General features: G+C 40.9%; 1 pseudogene; it reads right to left on the minus strand.

Annotated features, from left to right (window-relative positions):
* Positions 1-10,169: 10,169 nt before the first annotated feature.
* On the minus strand, positions 10,170-19,806 carry LOC121606166 (annotated as a pseudogene).
* Positions 19,807-20,145: the final 339 nt, after the last annotated feature.

Below are 20,145 nucleotides of genomic sequence, written 5' to 3' on the forward strand. Positions count from 1 at the left end.
AAAGGAATGTAATGAAACTAGACATTCATGACATGTTTTAGGGTCCATTTCAAATACAGAAAATTATTAGTATTGGTCACCAAATAAAAAAATGAAATGCAAATTAAATGAAATTCACAACCACCAGATTTTAACTTCCAAAGGTCAGGGGCACATCTTATAGTCAACATGCACTTCTTTTTTTGTTTGACTGAATTGTCTTGTATCTATTTTCCTGCTGCACCATGGGCTATAGGAGTGCTTACACCTGTATTTGAAAGCATAATAGATTTATATAGATGACTTAAATAATGCTAAATCTTAACATACTTGAGCAAAAGACAGCTATAGATACATTTTAATAAAGTTAGTATAATAAAGGGTTATTTCCACTCCTAATAGTATCTACTGAGTTTCCCACATGCCAGCTAACTAACTAGCTTGATTTTTTGAACAACATTTTCAACAATTAACAATGATTTATTTTAATGTTTATTAATATAATCTTTTGACATCCAGTCCCCCACATCACAGCATCAGCCCCAGATGAAAAACCAGTACTGTGGAAACTCAGAGCAGCAACTCTCCAAGACAATGATAACAAGCCAACTGCTTTGTTTGATGTGTGTCTACAGGATCAACTCTGTCTCCTGGAAATGGTGTTTCTATACCACTAAATGGTTTTGCTTAATATATTTTCAGGCAGGAAATGTCATTATATTTACTGTCAGTGTTTCTTTCCAGTTCAGGAAGTGTCATGTTCTTGTATCGTACAGAAGCTGTAGGGTGGTGGTTGCTGCACATGCTGTGCACACAAAGTGCAGGACTCTGACTACACCAACACTTTGGTTTTAGATGTGACACAGATCGGGGCTTTCTCATGTCACCACTGACGTTTTCAGCTTTAAACTAAGACAACTTTACTCTCCATGAGCAGATACTGTGTTCAATAATAATTCAATATTTCCTTTCCTCCAATACCTACTTGCCAGTGTGAATTGCTAGTATATAAGCATATTATTTAGGGGTTGCTAGGATACTTATTACAGACATGAAGCCACTAAATTCTGCACACTTGGCCCTTATTGTACATTATTGAAACTCATCACTGACTTATTATTTGTCCAATATCAGACCTAATCACTTGTTATTAACTTGAAGCTTACATTACATTTGCGTGATGAATGAAAGTCGCCCACTGACAAGTTTGTCTTGAATCAGGCCTGGATTCCAGTCCAGGATTATTATCAGTGTAGATTCTGGATTGTTGCTCCCCAGTTCCCTCAATCTTCCACCCCCACCTCTGAAAGCAGAGGTGGAGTGTGCTTATCCAGCACCTATCTGGTTGGCGGAGGCTTGTGGCAGATGAATGCCTTACTCACCCCAACTCCCACATACACTCCCACCCCCACCCCCAACCCCAGGCACTGGGCCCAGTGTCAGGCTTAACTCCAACCCGCTGCGTTCACAACAACAAAAAAGTTTAATTAATCGCACTGTGGAGGGAGGGGGAGGGGGAGGGCGTTAAGGAGAGACAGGCCTCCTCACTTCTGCGCCTTCAGCAAGCGACATGATTGTCGCCTGTGTGAGGTAGTGAGTCACAGCTCCACGTTCCTCAGCGACTGGCTGCTGCTTTCATTAAAGTGCCATAAAATAGAGAAATAGACAGCAGGCTGACAGTCTCAGCCAGGTCTGCCTCGCAGCGAGCAGGCCTGAGGATGCTCACAGTCTCTCTGTTTGTCTGCAGGTCTGTCTTTCTGTCAAAGTGACGAACAAATTCATTTCATATACAGTCCGCTGTGCTGCCACGTCTTCCCTCAATTTTAAAGACTAGTTGGTTTGTTTGAACTCAGGACCCCCCAGTGAGACACTCTGGACAGAGTTATTGGGATTATTTTGCTGGGGGACAGACCGACACATTAAAGGGTAAATGCACCCTCTAATTCTGCAAGAACCATCTCTCCCACGAAGGAGCAACACCTGCAGGAGTCAAGGTGGCTACGTAGTGTGACACAGACAATCAGAGGACACAGAATCGAGCCACTCGTACGCTGCTGTGTAGTCAGAGCTAACCAGTAGAGGGGGGGTCACAAGCAAGTCTCAAGTCTCAAGACACTGGTCATAAACAAAAACTGTTGTAAACTGCTTGCACCTTACAAACCTTACTGATATTTGATATTTGATGGCGATCAATAGCAAGCCTCCAAAATGAACTAGGAGAAGAAGAAGAATTCCTTTATTAAATCCCCCTCGAGGTAAATTTATCTTTGCACTCTGATTAGTACTCTATTACACACACACACACACACACAGGTACACTGAGAAATCGATACATGCAACTGATGTGGCGAGATGTCACAGCAGTTGAGAGTTGGGTGCCTTGCTCCAGGGCACCTTGGCAGTGCCCTGGAGGTGAAGTGGCGCCTCTCCAGCCACCAGTCCACCTACATATCGACTAGTCCATGCTGGACTAGAGCCAGCTACCCTCCAGTCCCCAAGACATGCTACTGTCATCCCTGACAATGAAGAGTGGGATAGCAAGAGTTGCACAGGGCAGTGAGAGTCACCACAGCAACTGACTGCTAGTTACTTCACCTATAAACAGATAAACAAACAAACAGTATCACTAAGACCAAATTGTGGCTGCTGCAGCTGTGTTAGCTAGTAACATGACCTCATACTTTCTTTCTTATGGCCCTGAATCAATCCCCTGATATGTCTTCTTGATAAAATAATTATCAATTTGTAACCAAGTCTAACATAGTTTAAACTTAACGTGAGTCAGATTGGTTAACTAAAAAGACACATTCACACTTTCTATCTGGGTTTCGTAGTGACGGATGAAGTTGGATATTGTTGTTGTCATGTTATTGGCTTTACTGGACCTTGCATCCCGCTGTTCCCTTCTTTAACAGCATATTCCTTGAATCCAGATTTTATTATTTTTGGACTAGCCCCCTTGTGAAAGCTGCCTTGTGCTGGTCTGTGTCCTTAGGTTGCCATATTTATGTACATTGCACTAGAAAACAACCAATCACATTTCAAAAATGCAAATATTTTATTATTATTATTATTATTAAATATTTAATAAAAAAAAGTCAAGTACAGGACTTATCTGTCTAAAATCTATGTCAAGTCCTGAGTCTAAATCTTGTACGTGTACAATGCTGTTTTTCAGACTTGCTAATGCTAGAGACTCACAGCTATGTGTGAGAGGTATAAACTAGAGCTAGTTAGCCAGAGTTCTGCTGTTTATACAACCAGAGTCAGTGAGATCGATGTGCTGTACGTAACACAGCTCTGAGTCTGCCATCAGTCAGACTGATACAAGCTACTTGTGAGCAGCATAAGCTGCTTTTTGAAACACCATATGAATTTTGCTGGTAAAGTTGCCTGTCAACAAGTCAACAAGCCTGATGTGACTATGTGTACAGTGGTGAAACAACAGGTTAGTGTGCAGTTCCTCTTCAAAGAATAGAAGGCCTGGTGCTGTATGGTATAAGAGGCCATCTTCATGTATGGCTAGCCAGCTACGTAGCTACAAAGATTGTGAAAGATTGTGACAGAAAAATGGGCACAAAAAGAAGGCGCGCATGAGATTCGTGCAGCTGCACAGGTTAGTGGACTTGCAGGAATAACAACTCTTCAAATGGCACTTTTCTACATGGGACATGAAAAACATTGAGTCAACTCCTCCAGCTTCTGATTGGTTGCAGCAAAACATGACCACAATGCCAGAATGAATGAGTGATGAAATAGCAATTCAGTCAAGTTATCAGTCTAGACAAGCCCGGCTTTGCTGTTTTTTTTGTTTTTGTTTTGTCCTCACTACACTTCCATTTATATCGCCTTTGCCTCGGCCCTGGAGACCAACATTGTTGTACAATTCAAGGAGGTGAAAACTAGCCAAGCTCACTGTGTGGGCAGAGGTGATTCATTGTGAGGAGCCACACACAGACAACACAGCGGTATACAGAAACACTGAAATTCACCTAGAAAAGAGACAAACAAACAGAATCGAAGCACACCTGAGACCCTTTTAATTATTCCCACTTCAGTTAACAGTCACTGTCACATGTTATTGACATCACTTTTAGTACTTACACATCACCCACGAGAGGACAACATTTTACAGCAGAGAAATTAAATACTAGAATAACACTGAAGATGTTTAATATCACATGTGATACTGTATTAAAAACCAGAATAATCAACAATTAATCATAGAAGAATAATTTGGATAATCTAATGATCTACAGGTGACACTAGGATAAATTAGGTGTGCATCACTTGACCACTTGGACGACTCCTCCACCCTTGGAGTATTCCTTTCAGAGCAGTTGGACAGACAAATCCAATTTTTATCCAGGGTGCAGACAAACCATAACAGGGGGCCATCATCTGTATCAACAAATACTGTCTGGATTAACAGACAAGAAGCCAATCTGTCCCTCTGAGTCAGTGCAGCTTACCCATGGTACCATACGGAGCAGTGGTCAGAGGGGTCTGCTGGAAGCTGGTTTGAGGGTAAACAAACATGCTGACAGTACACAATACAGCCACAAGCAACTCTAAACCTCACACATGGAACATTACAGCTACTAACAAGATGCCAACACTGCCGCCTGCTTTACGCCTGCACTGTATGGTAATACAGCAACAGGAAGGACGATTGCAGATGAACTACATCACAAACATTTAAACTGTGTGAAGGAAAAACTGAGAACTGCTTTGTTTTGGTGCCAGATTCAACAGGAAGATGCAAATAAGATGCAAATACTGTATATTTTTGTTTATGTCAATATATGAAAATACCAAAACCAACAGTTAATGTATCCTTCAAGTGTTGTAAATGTATCAAAGCCTGATATATCTTATTCCTCTTATTCCTGCCATAGAGCTCCATTGTTGTCCAAAAACTTTGATGAGCAATGATCAATGAATGAGCCACTCTGTGGCACTGGGTAACGTGTTCCTTCATTACCATGAACACACACACACACACACACACACACACACACACTGTAGTTTATTTTGCCTCAATCCCTCATACACCATCCCTCTGCCCCATACACTGACTAGAACACCAAATGTAGATTCATCCACAGCTGAAAATAGTCCTTGACAAACGCAATCGACTCTTGTTTGAGTAGTGTTTGATAAAGTCTTCAGTGACTCACCATTTTAGGAAATTAGTGAGCATTTTTAAAAAGGAACAATATATTTATAAGGTGGCTTTGAAGGTTTACATCTACAGTAGGAGCTAATGGGCCAAATAAGAAAATCAGGAAACCTATTTTTGTTTGTTTTTGGAATTTGTGAAATAACCCTTTAAGTTAAGGAACAGCCTCAGCAAAACTTCAGTGTACACATGAAAGACTGAAACAACCTCAGATACAGGACATAATGCACACATCTGTGTCCTTTGTAAGACATATACAATCATAATCATCATAAAGTCCAAGTAAAGGACTGAGCATGTGTTTGTTTTGAAGTCTAATGAAATGCTTGCCTTCTGTTAAACTGTGTGTAATCTCTGAGGTGAATGATGCTCTTGCTCTTGTGTCAGTGTCACTGTGTGTTAAAGTCTCCACTGGTACAAAGCAGCCTAGTGGAAACACTGTTGGTGGCATTTTACAAGCAGTGGGAAGAGCTACAGCTGTTTGCTAATGACCAGCCAATGCTAATTCTGCCATTGAATGGTAATGGAGTTTTATAACAGTCAATCATTTCCCACTGAGGTGCAACTATTAACATTTTGACCACAACAGTGTGCTACAGTCAGACCGACACACTGACAAACTTCATTTCTAAAGCTTTTAAGCAGAGTCACAGCGATGCGAGATTAAAGCCCCTCTCCAGTTTAAAAGCAAATGTTGTTTTTGACAGTGGAACAATGTCTCTCGTTCTGTCCTTACATTTCTCTCTCAGAGAGACGGGGGGCAGGACTGCTTATAATTTATGGGTTCCTTATAAATTTCCAGACAGGAGATTTGCTGTGGGCACTCCATCTCATCCGCCACTCTCTTTCTCTCTCTCCCCCGCACACCCCACCCCCCCACAGACATTTCCCTCCCCTGCACATTCTAACATCCATTCCTGTCTGGCCCTCCACAACAATGGCCTCTCAATAGAACTCCAACTGCCTTGTGAACCCTAACGTCACCCCCCCTTTTTTTAAACAAAGAATGCTACTCGAGCTCAGATGGGGAGCCAGTCAAACTCCATTTAACAGCCAGCGCCCGGTCACTCACATCCATGTTCACACGTCCTCAGTGCTGCATTAAACTAAACGTAAGTGTGTGATGTGTGTGATAAACTCCAGTGAGCTCCAAGTTTAACCCACATGTGCTGTTTGTTTGTCACTTTGCACTTTTCTAATTTTGATTGAGTTATTTTTTATGTGAGTCATTTCACTTGAGTACAGGTTTTTAGTCCTCTACCCAACATGACGAAAACAGTGCCAGCTCCTGAAACTTGAAAAACAACAAAGAGCACACAGCACTAAGATTACCGAGACTAAAACTCCAAAAGCCTGCTAGACTGTTCACAACATAGTCCTAGTTTCCCTGATGTCACCCACAGGTTTCTGAAGAGGCACTGTGAAGCCCAGTGACAGTGGCACTGCCTGACTCATCCTGACTAATCCAAAACTGGGTAAAGACGTGGAGTGTAGGTGGAGCTAAGGTGTGCCAAATGAAGCCTAGTTGCTGAAACCTAGCAGATAGCTGTCACTCAAAGCAGCCATGTCCATATGCCCATGCATAACTTTGAGCTTTAATATATTGCAAACAAGTGAGTTATATAAAAATTCATCCCCTGTACAGTAGTCATGAACATGGAAATTTCCCCTGCTGTAACGTTGGTCATTTTAGAGTGGGGGTTTATGGGAAATGACTTCTGGAGTTAGCCTGAAGTGGCCATTCAAGAAACTGCAGGCTTTAACTGGGCTTTTAAACCCATCCGCGTCAATATTAGACACCCAGAGCAACTGCTCCAGCCGTCCAACACAATCTCATCTCAGCAATGCACAATCTTCCTGCCAGAAAGTCTTCCTAATCTCTAAAAAAACCAAAACATTTAGCTTTTATTTTTAGTATTTTTATTCTACGTTTTCAACTTGAGTGCTCAGCCCAATGTTGCCTCTACAAGTGGCATGAGCCACAAGTGTTGGTCAAGGGGGAATTTTGATTGAAGGTGGGCCTACAGGAAAGCTAAGAGTCAACAGGAGCCCCCCTCTGGAGACTAGTAGTAGTAGCAGCAGTTGTCCAGATAAAGATGTAGCACTCTTTCAGTATGTTAAAATTTCCTAATCCTTTTCTGCATATAAAGGTGATTAAACTGTATGTGGCTTCTCTACACCAGTCACTCCACCTGTTTCCCTCTTAATGCTCTGCGTATTCCACAGCTATGACTGCCAGTAACTGTATGAATGTGGATAGAGGGGGCATTGACTCACCAAAGCCTCCCTGTGCAAATACAGGTTAAATGAAAATGAGCAGCAGTCTGACAGCTGAAGCCATGAAGGGGCTGTTATAACTACAGCGCAGCAGTTCATCTTCTCCACGGGGAATTAGTGTGGATACTGGGAGTCCCAGTAAGAGGATTCTGGCCCGTTGAAGCATCTTAAAGAGAAGCAGCAGTAGATACTGTGTATGACCAAATCCCCGAGGTTTCTCATTGGGGGAGAAGCGCTGTTGCCTGACAGCGCCTCGCCAAAACAAATCTTTGTTGTGACTTCACTAATTGCTCCGGCCGTCTCTAATACCTGATTAGCACAATGAAGTGATTTACACGCCAACTGGGGCCTTTCTCCCTACCTGAGGGAGGGTCTTTGTTCTCTTCTCGCTCTCATTAAGATGTCATCCATGCACGATTCGTACTGCAGTGTGTACCTGGTTTTTAATAAACTAGGTGGATGTCGACCTAAATCTCCAAGTTCAACATGAGAACGTCTGCGGCTGAGAAAAACAGATGACCTCTTCTCTAATGATATTTTCTCTGTATGGTATAAAGAGATTGTCAGGCCTCAATCTGTTGTCCTGTCCTCTGGCCTCCTGTCTGCAGTAATCTTGATGAAGGGCTAATAAGCCAGAAAGACAGCGGCTCCCAGCAGTGGCCCCCCAGTGGGCCCCACAACCTTCCAAAACATCCCACATTAACCCTTCACCACCCAAACCTGGTCTGAAGTATGTACGCTCAAATGCTCAAGTAATGAAAGGGATCTGAACAAAGCTGGGGGGGATCAAAGCAAACGTTCTCCAGTAATATTCGGAAGGTAAATATAGTCGGAGAACATTGCATTCCATTTAGCCTTTGAGATTGTGTCTGTCTGTCAGCTTAGCTCTGACATTACTACTAGGAATTCACAGCAGGGGACTGAGGACAGACCAGACAGAAATGTTTTTGTGGTTCTGCTGCAGCAGTTTTACTGTATTACAGGGCTCTGCATTTTGTGGCACATGTGATAAACCCGTCATAAAAGAATGGTATACTGTATGTTTAACTCGAGTGAGAAATCACATACATTCAGGGTTAAAGGTTTGTTTAAGGTTTGTAAAACTTTAAGGACCATTCAGCTGATTTCACACATAAAGGACAGTTTATTTGTACATTAGGACATTATGTATATATTATGAACAGCACAATGTCTTCAGTGTCTCTGGAGGAGTTTTGGGGACTCTGATGATGCCATCATATTGATATTGCATTATGCAACGCATAAGTGTTTTTGGAGCTCAGCCCATAATAAGGACTAAAAGTTCAGGATATCTCAGCCTGCTACGATTTAGACCATTTTTAACTGTTTGTCACAAGTATATATACACTTGTGGAATTACTTTATTGTTAACTTTGAGCAAATACATCTTTTTTTCAACAATTAAATTCCAATTTGAAGTGTTTATCATCAAACATTTTCATGGTTGGAGAACCCAAAATACATTCTAGTGAAAATTAAAACCACTTTATTAAGTATAATTACATGTCATTGCCATCATAAACAGAGACACAGCTTCAAGTATTTTTTTTTAAATGGAAATAAAACACAAATGATGCAGCACTGTAGCTCAAATGAGTCCAGAGAATCTGTTTGCCCATGAAACACACTAAAATAAATATTACAGAAATAAATGTTATACAGAGTGTGTTACAGATCAGAGGAATCAATTCGAGGCCCGATATTACACTGTTTTCAGTAAATGGCATCATGTGAAAGACTTTCCTCCTCTGAAGCTGTAACTTTCAGAAATGTAATTAAATCTGCACTGGGGGCATACAGACCATGACTGATAATCAAGTCCCTGCAACTCGACAACATTTCACTTCACAGTACTTTTCCCCCAGTGGGATCAGGATATCAGAGGATATGTGACACATGTAACATTTTACTTAATATATCACATTTGTCTTACATTCCTTGGTATGATTATACACTCCATAGCTAAAACTATGTGGACACTGCCCACACTCTGTACTCATACTTTTGGACCTTTGGTCTGGAACAGCATTTCACTATTTGAGCATTTGAGAAAAATGTTGTTTGTCCGTTTCCTATTTCAACATGACAATGTTCTCTTGCAGGAAGCCAGCTCCATGAAGACAAGGTTTTCCCACCTCTGTATGAAAGAACTTGGCTGGTCTGCAGAGCTCCCACCTCAACCCCATCCTACACCAACGGAGAGCCAGACCTTATCACCCAACATCAGGGTTGGACGTCACGAATGCTTTTGTGTCTGAATGGGAGCAAATCCCTGCAGCCAGGTTCCAACATCTGCCTGAAACCAGAAGTGTGTATCTACTTTTGACTATATATCTTAATAAATAATACTTGATGTCAGAGTGATTATTATAGGGATGCAAACAGACAGATTATTAAGATATATCACTGTATAGTAATACACAGAGGATACAGTACATAAAACATTAGTACTTTACTTTTACTATACTGACTGTATTGTACGACATAAATATATGTAATGTATATTAATATATTATATAAATAAAAGATAGGCACACTAAAGCACTGTAGTGTTGCTCCTCAGATGTATATGAAAAGAAAGAAAAACATTAAATATTAATATCAAGTTTTAACGAACCCTCACCAGGCGAAAGACACTGTCAGCTCGTACAGAGCTATATTCTTAGACTGAGTACAGCGATCAACAGTGATGATGATGATTTCTGGGCCTCTATGAGTCAAGTGAGGGTTCCAGATGTTTCAGCACTCCTCCCACCAGGTACAGGCTGCCAGTCACCAGCACAGAGACATGAGGCGCCTCCCTCAGCCTGTCAGGAACCCCAGTGGACTGAGGAGGGACCTTGCTGAGAATGAATGGTCCAGCAGGGGCCGACTCCAGCTCCGTTCTCTGGCTGATCCACTGGAGGGCGCTGAGGATGCAGGGGAACACCCGGCTGTGAGTCACACAGCTGCTCACTAGAGGGCGATGATGGCGATTTCTTGTGTCTGTTGCATTCAGCTTCTCCCAGCTACTCTGGTTTTCTCTGCAGCGAGCCAAGACCTGCTGCACACACACACTGATGCTGTGGCGAGCTGCAGAGAACCACAGCACAGGAAAGCAAGAGTGGACAGGAAAGATTTCATGTTAATTTAGTTAGAATAATTTCAGTCTTCTTCCTTCTTTGAAGGAAGTGAAAATCAAGTGCAAAAATTCTAAACCAGATTAGACATTTCTCAGCAGAACCTGTAGATTGTGCCATAACCTGGACCAGAGGACTGTCACCTCAATCAAAATGTCACTCAAGCATTTTGATACAACTTCCCAGGTTTAATCTCCTCTAATATTTTCTTCCCAAGTCAATTTTTTTTTCTAATCTTCCCAGTTTAGGTGTATGTTATTTATTTAGGTTATCTTCCATGGGATGGGACATCTGGCACCCTCAGTGTCCATCAGATAGAACACTGATCCGATCAACGCTGGATCCCTACCAGATCACTCAATGTCAGTCACTGTAGAAGAGACTCACTTAAATGACTCACTTTCTTCAAGAAGCCCATGACTTTCCTTTGCACTTTCAAATATTAAAAGGAAATAATAATAACGCTAGAAACAGGAAACCAGGCCCAAAAATTTTCCAAATCTGGTCACTACATTACATACATTACAATGAAGTTCAATGACAACACATCAACACCGTCATCTCATCTCACCTTTACTGCTTGCAGGTGTTTCAGTAATGTTGGGGCAGAACAGTGCGTAGTCAAACTGGCAGGGCTGCAAGTCACACAGAGTCACATACACTTTGATGGCTCATATACAGTACACCCATGTTGGTTTACTCTGTTTTAGCAGCACTGTAGTTTCTGTTCCACTCACCAGCAGCAGACTGAGTAAAGCAGAGGAGTCCCTCTCTCCTGTTGTGTTAAACAGCAAGATTTTGACTCCAGGGCCTCTGTAAGACAGAAGGAGATCTAACTCTTGCTTTAAAGGGTTAGCTCCCAAAACGGCATAAAAAAAACCCCAAAAAAACAACATGTTTTAGCTCTTCTGGCATCAGACCATGCAGATAATTTGGCCCAGGTTTGAAGGATCTGTTTTAGAGATTTCTGCCTCCACCCCAGCAACACAAACTAACATCCATTTACATCCATCGCATTGGGGTGGAGGCAGAAATCTCAGAGATGTAAACCCGGACAAACCAAAACTATCAATGTGTGGACACTTGAAAGGTAAAATGTGTAACCAAGTGTTGTGTTAAAACATGCATGTCCTAAGAAACGTTTTAGGGTTAGATAAATTGGTTAGATCCATCAATGAAATCATAGAATCATTTATAACAACCACCATCTGAAATGATACCGTCTATCAATGGATGTGTCCTTGGTTAAAAGTGAACATGGCAGAGAATACAGTTGCTTTAGAGGATGCAGAACGTGTTTCAGTGAGGAGGCTGAGAACACCAAGGTCATGTCTGGATATTTGTCAAAGGAGGAGTTTATGTACATTCTACTGCATATACTACACACAGTGGTGGAATGTAATGAAGTACATTTACACAAGTGCTCGTTCTTAGGTGCAATTTTAAGTTAGAGGTACCATTTTCTTCTTTATACCTGTACTTCACTGCATCTCAAAAAGAAATAGTGTACTTTTTACTTCCCTGCATGTGTCTGACAGCACTTGTCACCAATTAGGCTATATTTAAATATATTTATATACAGTATACTGTATATATGCATGTGTTTGTGAGTGTATAGCACAGAATCAAAGCCAAAGGTGCTTCAACTAAGCACTGAGTTAAGGTTCTGAATACTTGTGTCAATGCCCAGTGTGATTAATGATATTAATCATGCCCTTTGTATTAGACTTTGCTGTAATGTCTCTTAAGTTAAACTGCAGTGTTATTGGTGTCCTCATACTTAGTCTTGTCTCTCTGCAGGGTCTCCTGTCTGAACCAGCAGACGCAGGACTGCATGCTATCTGTGGTATGGGCCCCATCCAGGTAATATGTGACAGAGCCACGCCTCAGCGTCTGGTTTCGTCCTAACCACTCTGTCTCTTGTAGACCTGGAGGTATTAGGAGGGGAGAAGAAGAAAGTCGCCCAGTAATACTTTCAATTACACTTATCTTATGTGTCAAGCTAAGTCCTCAGTCAGGCTTTAAACTCTGTGAGGAGGAAATGTGGATGAAAAGCATCCAATCTGAACACTTTGAATGAAATAATATTATTGCAAGCACCCCATAGATCAGTAATAAGAAGTAAGTAATAGAAGTAAGTAATAGAAGTAATATGAGATATTTAAGTTGTACTTTCACACAGGCTGGAGGGAGCCATACGCAGTGCAGACATCCACTTTTTCATCTCAGCGTTTTCCGGGTAAGAATCAGCAGATGCTAAACCTTTTTAAAACTTGCCTTTGAGCATGGCTGCGCTGGGCTGGAACGTGACTGCCTGAGAGCCTGGTCTGCAGCTGGCTTGAGCCAAACTGAGGCGATCTGTAAAGAGTCACATCTGTAAGGTTTCACTGCAGTCCACATTATCTTTAATAAGCCACATACCAGGTCAAAGACTGAAGAACTGCTCAAAGGTACACATCTTGCCTTCCTCAGAACAAAAAAGACCACAAACTGTACAGCAGGATTCAACATCTGACCTCTTCTGTCATGTTTTTGCGTCTTGGTGTGTTCAGATTGAGTTGACTGCTTGTCCTGTCTGACTGTCAGTGCAGGTTCTTTCTATTCACTCAGTGTAACATTCTGGATCCTGTCATGTTGTTTCCTGTTTTATTTTTGTAACTTACCTCTTGTGTCATTCCAGTTTCCTGTGTTTTCCCGCCTCTCATCAACCCCACCTGAGGCCACTTACCACCTGCCCCTGATTAACCTCCCTCCCTTCCATGTGTGTATATACCCCCACCAGTTCCACATGTCTCTGCCAGATTGTCTTTGTCCCCAGTGATTTCACCTCGTGCTTTTGCTGCATTTGGCTCCCAGTGTTGGTTAGATTTCCCTGCTATAGATTTTGAAGAGTTTTGCCCTCTTCCTGTCTGTTTTGTTTGCCTTAGTGGACTCCTTGTGTTTGGCTTTTCTTGGAACATAATAAAGACAGTGATCTTTGTTTGAACCTCACTCTGCCTCCTGTGTTTTTCTCTGCATCTGGGTCTGAGCTCACCAGGGCCGTTACACTCAGAAGATGACAGAAACAAACTTTCATGTCTTTGCGCTTTGTAGTATTTGGTTTTTAAATTGGTGTGTAATTTTGATAATACATTTGAATATGATCTTGTAGAATATTTCTTTCTATAGCATACAATTTTTATTTTCATTTTTATATTTTTTTGTATTGTTGATCAGACACCTGTTCACCTGTGCACAAAGTGACTCCTTTAAGAGAAGCCTTTGCTTAAGGGCACCAACTTACTCATTTCTATACATATTTAGATTGTGAATGACTGTAGTATTTGGTCTCCATTGAAACCTATGAACATTTCAAACTCAGATTTCGACACCGGCCTGCCTCTAAACAGCTTCAGATGTTTTCCACAGCACATGTAGGAATACATCTACCTCCTCTCTCCTTGGCCTCATGGCGTTGCAGCCAGCTGTAGCTCAGCTGCAGGGCAAGTGATGCATTCAAGCGCTGGTGTTCTCCTACCAGTCCCAGACTCACAGGACCAACCACAGCTTCATACTGATCCAGGTCAGGACAGACCCACAGAGGACACTGCAGAGGACAGAAACGAATACCACAAGTGTTGAGGCTTTTATTACACAGGAAATTCAAAACAATAAGAAATGCACCCCCCAGTTGAAGGTCTCAGCATGGTTAAAACAGAGATTAGTTCTAATCCTAAAGGCCAAGATGCCTTTACTGATGACTGCTGTCAGTGTTACAACTGAAGGCTCTCAGCTTTGAAAATGAGAAACACGCAAGGAATCACTCAGTGTTAGCCTACAGCTACACAAGTACAACCACAATGCAGTTAAGTTTTTAGTGGTAATACCAAAATAGTCATATAATGTGCAATTTGAATGTATTATTCTTTTTTTTATATTACACATTTGAATACCTCCATTAATATTCCCTCCTAGCCTGCAGTTGTAGGATGATGTGAAAGTGCTTCCTTTAAACACACTTTCACCCTTTTTTTACATTTTGTTCAAACCTGGGTCACAGAAATGTGTATATTTACGATTGTATGGTTTATTGTTTGAGTCACATATTTGGATTTGCTGGGACTAAAAGGCGAGACAGTCTGCTCACCCCGATCACTTCAGCTCTGCGCCGCAGGACTCTCAGGGGGCTGGGTTGTTGTCTGACGGTGAATGCTGGGACACCTGGCTGAGGACAGAGGCACCAGAACACTGAACTACAAACAACACACCTGTCTGACGCTCTGCTTCATGGTTACAGTTTTAATTCTCTCTTCATGCTTTCCTCTGTCATAACAGAAGTGTCAAGTTAATAATCTCACACTGGCGGTTTGGCAGTGGTTTTTAGTGCAGGTGTTTCTTCAGATTTTTATGGCTTCTAACGGCCTCCAAGAGAACTCCGACTGTGCCCAGAGGTGGAGAGACCTTCAGATTACCTCAAGGTAAAAATACTCCACAAGTAAAGTAGTCCTGCATTCATAAATGCATTTTAGAACAAAACGATCTTATCAAAAGTACAAGCACTAATTATGCAGAATGGGGTTTTTAAAGTGCTATATGAAACACTTTTGGATTAATATTACTTATGCATCAACAAGTAAACAACAATGTAATGTTGCAGCTGGTCAAAGCTGTGTCGATTTAAACTATATACTGTTGGGTAGTTCCGACTATAATTAGGTCTGCATACACAATCTAAATCTGCAATGTAAATAATAACTAGCTATCAATATAGTGGTGTAAGAAGTTCAATATTTCCTTCTGAAATGTAGTTGAGTCGAAGTATAAAGAAGCAGAAAAAAAGGAAGTATGTAAATACAGAGGCAACCTTGCTTTTACTTTGTCTGTGACATTTTGCCGGCCTTTTCTCTGACTGTACTCAGGTCTCTCTTGCAAAAGAGATCTTGATCTCAATGAGATTACCTGATAACTACAAATAGATTTAAATACGATATTTATTTTGTCTGATTTGTTTGTAACGCTTAGTGGAAGGACTTGGTTTAACCTTGAATATCCCAGCCTTCTGCCAAGCAATCTTGTCCATTGTGTCTCCAAGCAAACTGCAGTGATCAAAGTCAAGAGATGTGATCCCACACACCCACGGCTTCCTGTGGACCAAACATAGCTGGAGCATTAACACGAAACCTTCTGTTTTCTTTTATTAAGCAAGACAGGTAATTCACTCTTATTGCTTTACATCATTCAACCCATCACCAAGCCTTACATTACTCAAAACATTACCTGATTATGTTTGTGCAGTCATACTGCCCTCCAATCCCAACTTCAATCACTGCTAAATCCACCTGTGTTTACAGAAATGCCACAGATTCAGGCTTAATGTGGGTGTGTGCATGCATACAGTATGAGGGTTGGAGGTGAGAGGTATGTGTGCTATGCTGTGGTCTCTCACTGTGTGTCTGTGTGTGTGTCTGCGTGTGTGTGGCCATGTATTACTCATGTTGTGGGGGACATTATTCTGTTTACGTCGTTAGATTGTGGGGACTCACCTTCCTCATGGGGACATGCAATGCAAGTCCCTGTAATGTAAAGCATTAAATTTTAGGGTGAGGTCAGGTTAAGGCTAGGGTTGAGGGTTAGGCAAGTAGTGATTATGGCTATGGTTAGGTTAGGTCTCCAGGAAATGAATGGAAGTCTATGTACTCCCATGTCCCCAAAAAGTGATGGAAACACAACTGTGTGTGTGTGCGTGTGCGTGTGTGTGCATGTGTGCACCGCTCACCCGCTCCTGCAGGAAGATGTGGAAGGCCAGCAGAGTCAGGAACTGGAAATAGAAGGGCATGGCGCCTCCATGGACATCCTGTACATTCATGAAATCAAACTGTTGTGTGTATTTTAGCAGGTTTTGACAACCTGACATTGCACATATGAATGAATGAGGACTTACAGGGCAATGTTTTTATCTTAATTAACAAACTGTATTATCAGGATTAAAAATTGAAATCATGATTTCATTTTAATTCGATTTCTATTTGGTTTAAAATTCAATTGTGTTGAAAAGTTTAATCACTATTTCTTAAAAGACTGTCAGTAAAATAGCAAATCTACAACAGAACTACCTACAGATACAGAAATATCTTGAATAAAAAAACCTAAATATGGACTGGAATGGACTGATGCCCATACCAATTTCTGTCTTGATGTGTTTTTATGTTGCATTAAACCAGATTAGAAGAATGCTAACAAATCCATCCTGGGTCTGTCCCTCTTTAATGTCACATGGACTGAAATCATGATCTGCAGAGCCCACCTTTGTGTCCTCTAACCGCTCATAAGCCTCCCAAAAGTACTTAGTGAAAAGCTGCTTGCTGATTGGCCATCCATTGATGCGTATTCTCTCTCTGACGTTAACCAGGTGTGGGGAGCTGAGGGCAGAAAACTCTGGTTATTTCTGCTGCTTTACATTCTCTGGAACAACAAAAACCTCGAGTTCTTCCACCGGATTTTGGAGAGGTTGAGCAAAAGTCAAAGAAGTGTTTCATTAAAGTGGCACGAAAACATAAAAATCGGCAAGAATTAAATAATGAGCAGACTATTTTAAACTACCTGAGCTGTCCTCATGAGTTTAACCTCTCCAAGAAACATAAAAGCTATGCATAATCCTCAAATACAATTGGCTTGAAATGAATTAATAGCGATCCACTCTGTTTGCTCTCAGATTATACAATTAAACATCTTGCCTTGTCATTGCAGGATAAACAAGTGTGATCATAACAAGTTTCCATTTGAAGGTCCCATGGAACGCAACGATAATTAGTTTTTAATTACACCTGTGCTTCTCAGAATGCTGTGAGAAAGGTCTAATCTGCCTTCAACGGAACAAATTTTAAATTGATCTTGAAAAAGTTTTCTTTCATTTACTGATGTGTCCGTCGTCATACTCAGACTTATTAATTTGTTTCTTGCTATACTGTGAACAACCTCTGAGTAACAGTAACAGGGCTATCATTGGCCCGCTTCATGTTCATTTCATCTTTTCATCACCGACTAACAGACTAGTGAATGATGGTTAATCTGATGATTCCATAACTGCAGTAACTTCAGCCACAGCAACATCGCCTCACCTGTCACAGCGCTGCACAGCACTGTGAGACAGAGAGAACACAGTAAGACAGTTCTCCTCCTAATCTGGTTTAAATTCTGCCTTTGAACCATGATTCAGTCCAACACAAGTGACATTTCTCCACGGCCGATTAATGTCACGTGTGGAATCTTTGAAGAAGAAGTGTTTGCATTTCTGCTCCCACCCAAAACAAACTGGAGATAAACTTGTGCTATCTCTCAGTCAGCGGGCTTGTAACAGCACTGTTGGTTAACCATTGATTAGTTGGAGAGCAAACAAGTGGGACAAAGTCCCGGCTACAAACTGAAGAACGAGATTCAAACCTGGTACATTTTGTGTTTTTAATATTTAATACCTGCTGTTGTTGTACTGGATTATAATGTAATCATAACCGCTGTTTTTATCTGCATGAACAGATTTCTCTCTCAAACGTGCCACAGTCATAATGTAATGGTTTATAATAATAATAATAATAATAATAATAATAATAATAATAATAATAATAATAATAATAATAATAATAATAATACTAATACTAATACTAATACTAATACTAATAATAATAATAATAATAATGACACAGTATTTCTTCATATTTGTACCAGTAAGGTATCTGTGACTCATTTTAGTAGTTCCTGGCAGTTCTGCTAAGATGCCACCATAATATGCTGATAACCTTTCATTCTGAAATAATTTGTGAATGCATTAAAAAAACAACTCAATGATTTATTTTGTGCTACCTGTAAAATCCAGTCCGACAACCATAAGTCCTGAGCACTCTTTCAGTAAAAGCACATGTTGATCCCTGGGAAACAGGAAGTAGCATTTGATCATCAGTGATGTTTAGATTTTGACTGCAGCAGAAGAATGGTATGGTGTGTCATACCTTTCCTTTGGTGCCAGTAACATGGATGATGTTGAGTTTGTCCAGTTCACCCACCTGTAATGCACAAATAACCGTTATGGAAACAGTGGTGCTGCAGTGATACTTGTAGATACTGTTTTTATTCTGTGGCCTCTATTGTTTAGACATGTTGGACTCTGCCCCATTTTTATTAATTCTTATCAGAAATACTAGATGTGAAGGTGAATGCTGCTCAGTGGTGTCGTGCTATAAAACTGCACATATGGTGGACTCAGAAAGGTAAAGTAGTTCAATTTAGGAACAACGTTTAAATTCATTTTGTATAATGATCAAATGATATAGTATAACACTTTGGAAGGTACCATCTGTTCGGGATTTTGAGCACAATTTGTACGAACAATACATTTTGCTGTTCATACTTTAAACTATTTTAATGCACTTAAGCATAAATATGAACACAGAACTTTTACTAGTAATGAAATATTTTTACATTGTAATGATCAAATCTCAAAATGTTTCTTTACTTCCTCCACTGCTCTTATAAAACACACTTATGTGACTAACTGCTTTAAAGTCAGTTGAGGTTCCATCTATAACCATCACCTATAGCTATCTGAGCAAGCGGCTTACGTCATTTGAGAAGGTCATGAGTTAATGCAAACAGAGGGCTATCATTGCATTTACATTATTACCTGAATGTCTTAATACTATATTATACAATGCTTAACACACTGAGGTTAACCTCAACAAGTAAGATCCCACGTTAGAAACCTTAATGATAGTAAACAGGCTGGGTGTGTCTAATTGCTCAGGAGTCCGTGGAGGTGCAAGGATCAAACACAGTTAGAAGAATAGAAATAATTCACAAGTCACTGTCACACTTTGATGGTTATGGTATAATTTCTGTCGTAATGTTTATACCTACAGTAATACCAGTGCGATGGAGGAAGCCCTGCATGGCCTGAAGCTGCAGGCCTGGATTCTCCTGACGTCCACGCAGCCGCTCCAACACTGTAGCATTATTCTGCAGGCTGTTCAGGACACACACAGCTCCCTGAGAACATGCAAGCACGCACGCATATGTACACACACACACACATACCATGATACTTGAGACAAAATCCAAGCATGTTTAAAAAGTAGCTTTTTTTATTCTGATCATACAAAATTAGCAAGAACACACACTAAAATACTCATAGTAACCTCAAATAGTACTCACTTGGAAAGTTTTGGTCCTGTTCACGACAGCAGTTTGACCCAGCACCATGGTAGTAAAATCTTATCAGTGAATAAACAGCCTACCACTACTACATGAAACCTCCAGAAATGTGCATTCATATGCAGGTGAAGCCAACAAAATTAACATAACTTATAGTATAGTTCAGCGGCAGTGTGACAGCCTGAGCATTAGTCAAACTGTTGTGACCATGTTCCTGTCTTTTTTTTTTTTTGTAGCATGAGATGGCTGTTTACACAGGATTTCTGCCAGTTTACAGCCCCATAAAAGAGCGCTGCCAGAGAGACACATACAGATAGAGAGGGCCAGTGCTGCCAGCACATGTTCATCTCAACAAGTGTGATTATTTTCATACTCAACTATCAAATC

Source organism: Chelmon rostratus, chromosome 5 (assembly GCF_017976325.1).
Source record: "Chelmon rostratus isolate fCheRos1 chromosome 5, fCheRos1.pri, whole genome shotgun sequence".
Taxonomy (NCBI): domain Eukaryota; kingdom Metazoa; phylum Chordata; class Actinopteri; order Chaetodontiformes; family Chaetodontidae; genus Chelmon; species Chelmon rostratus.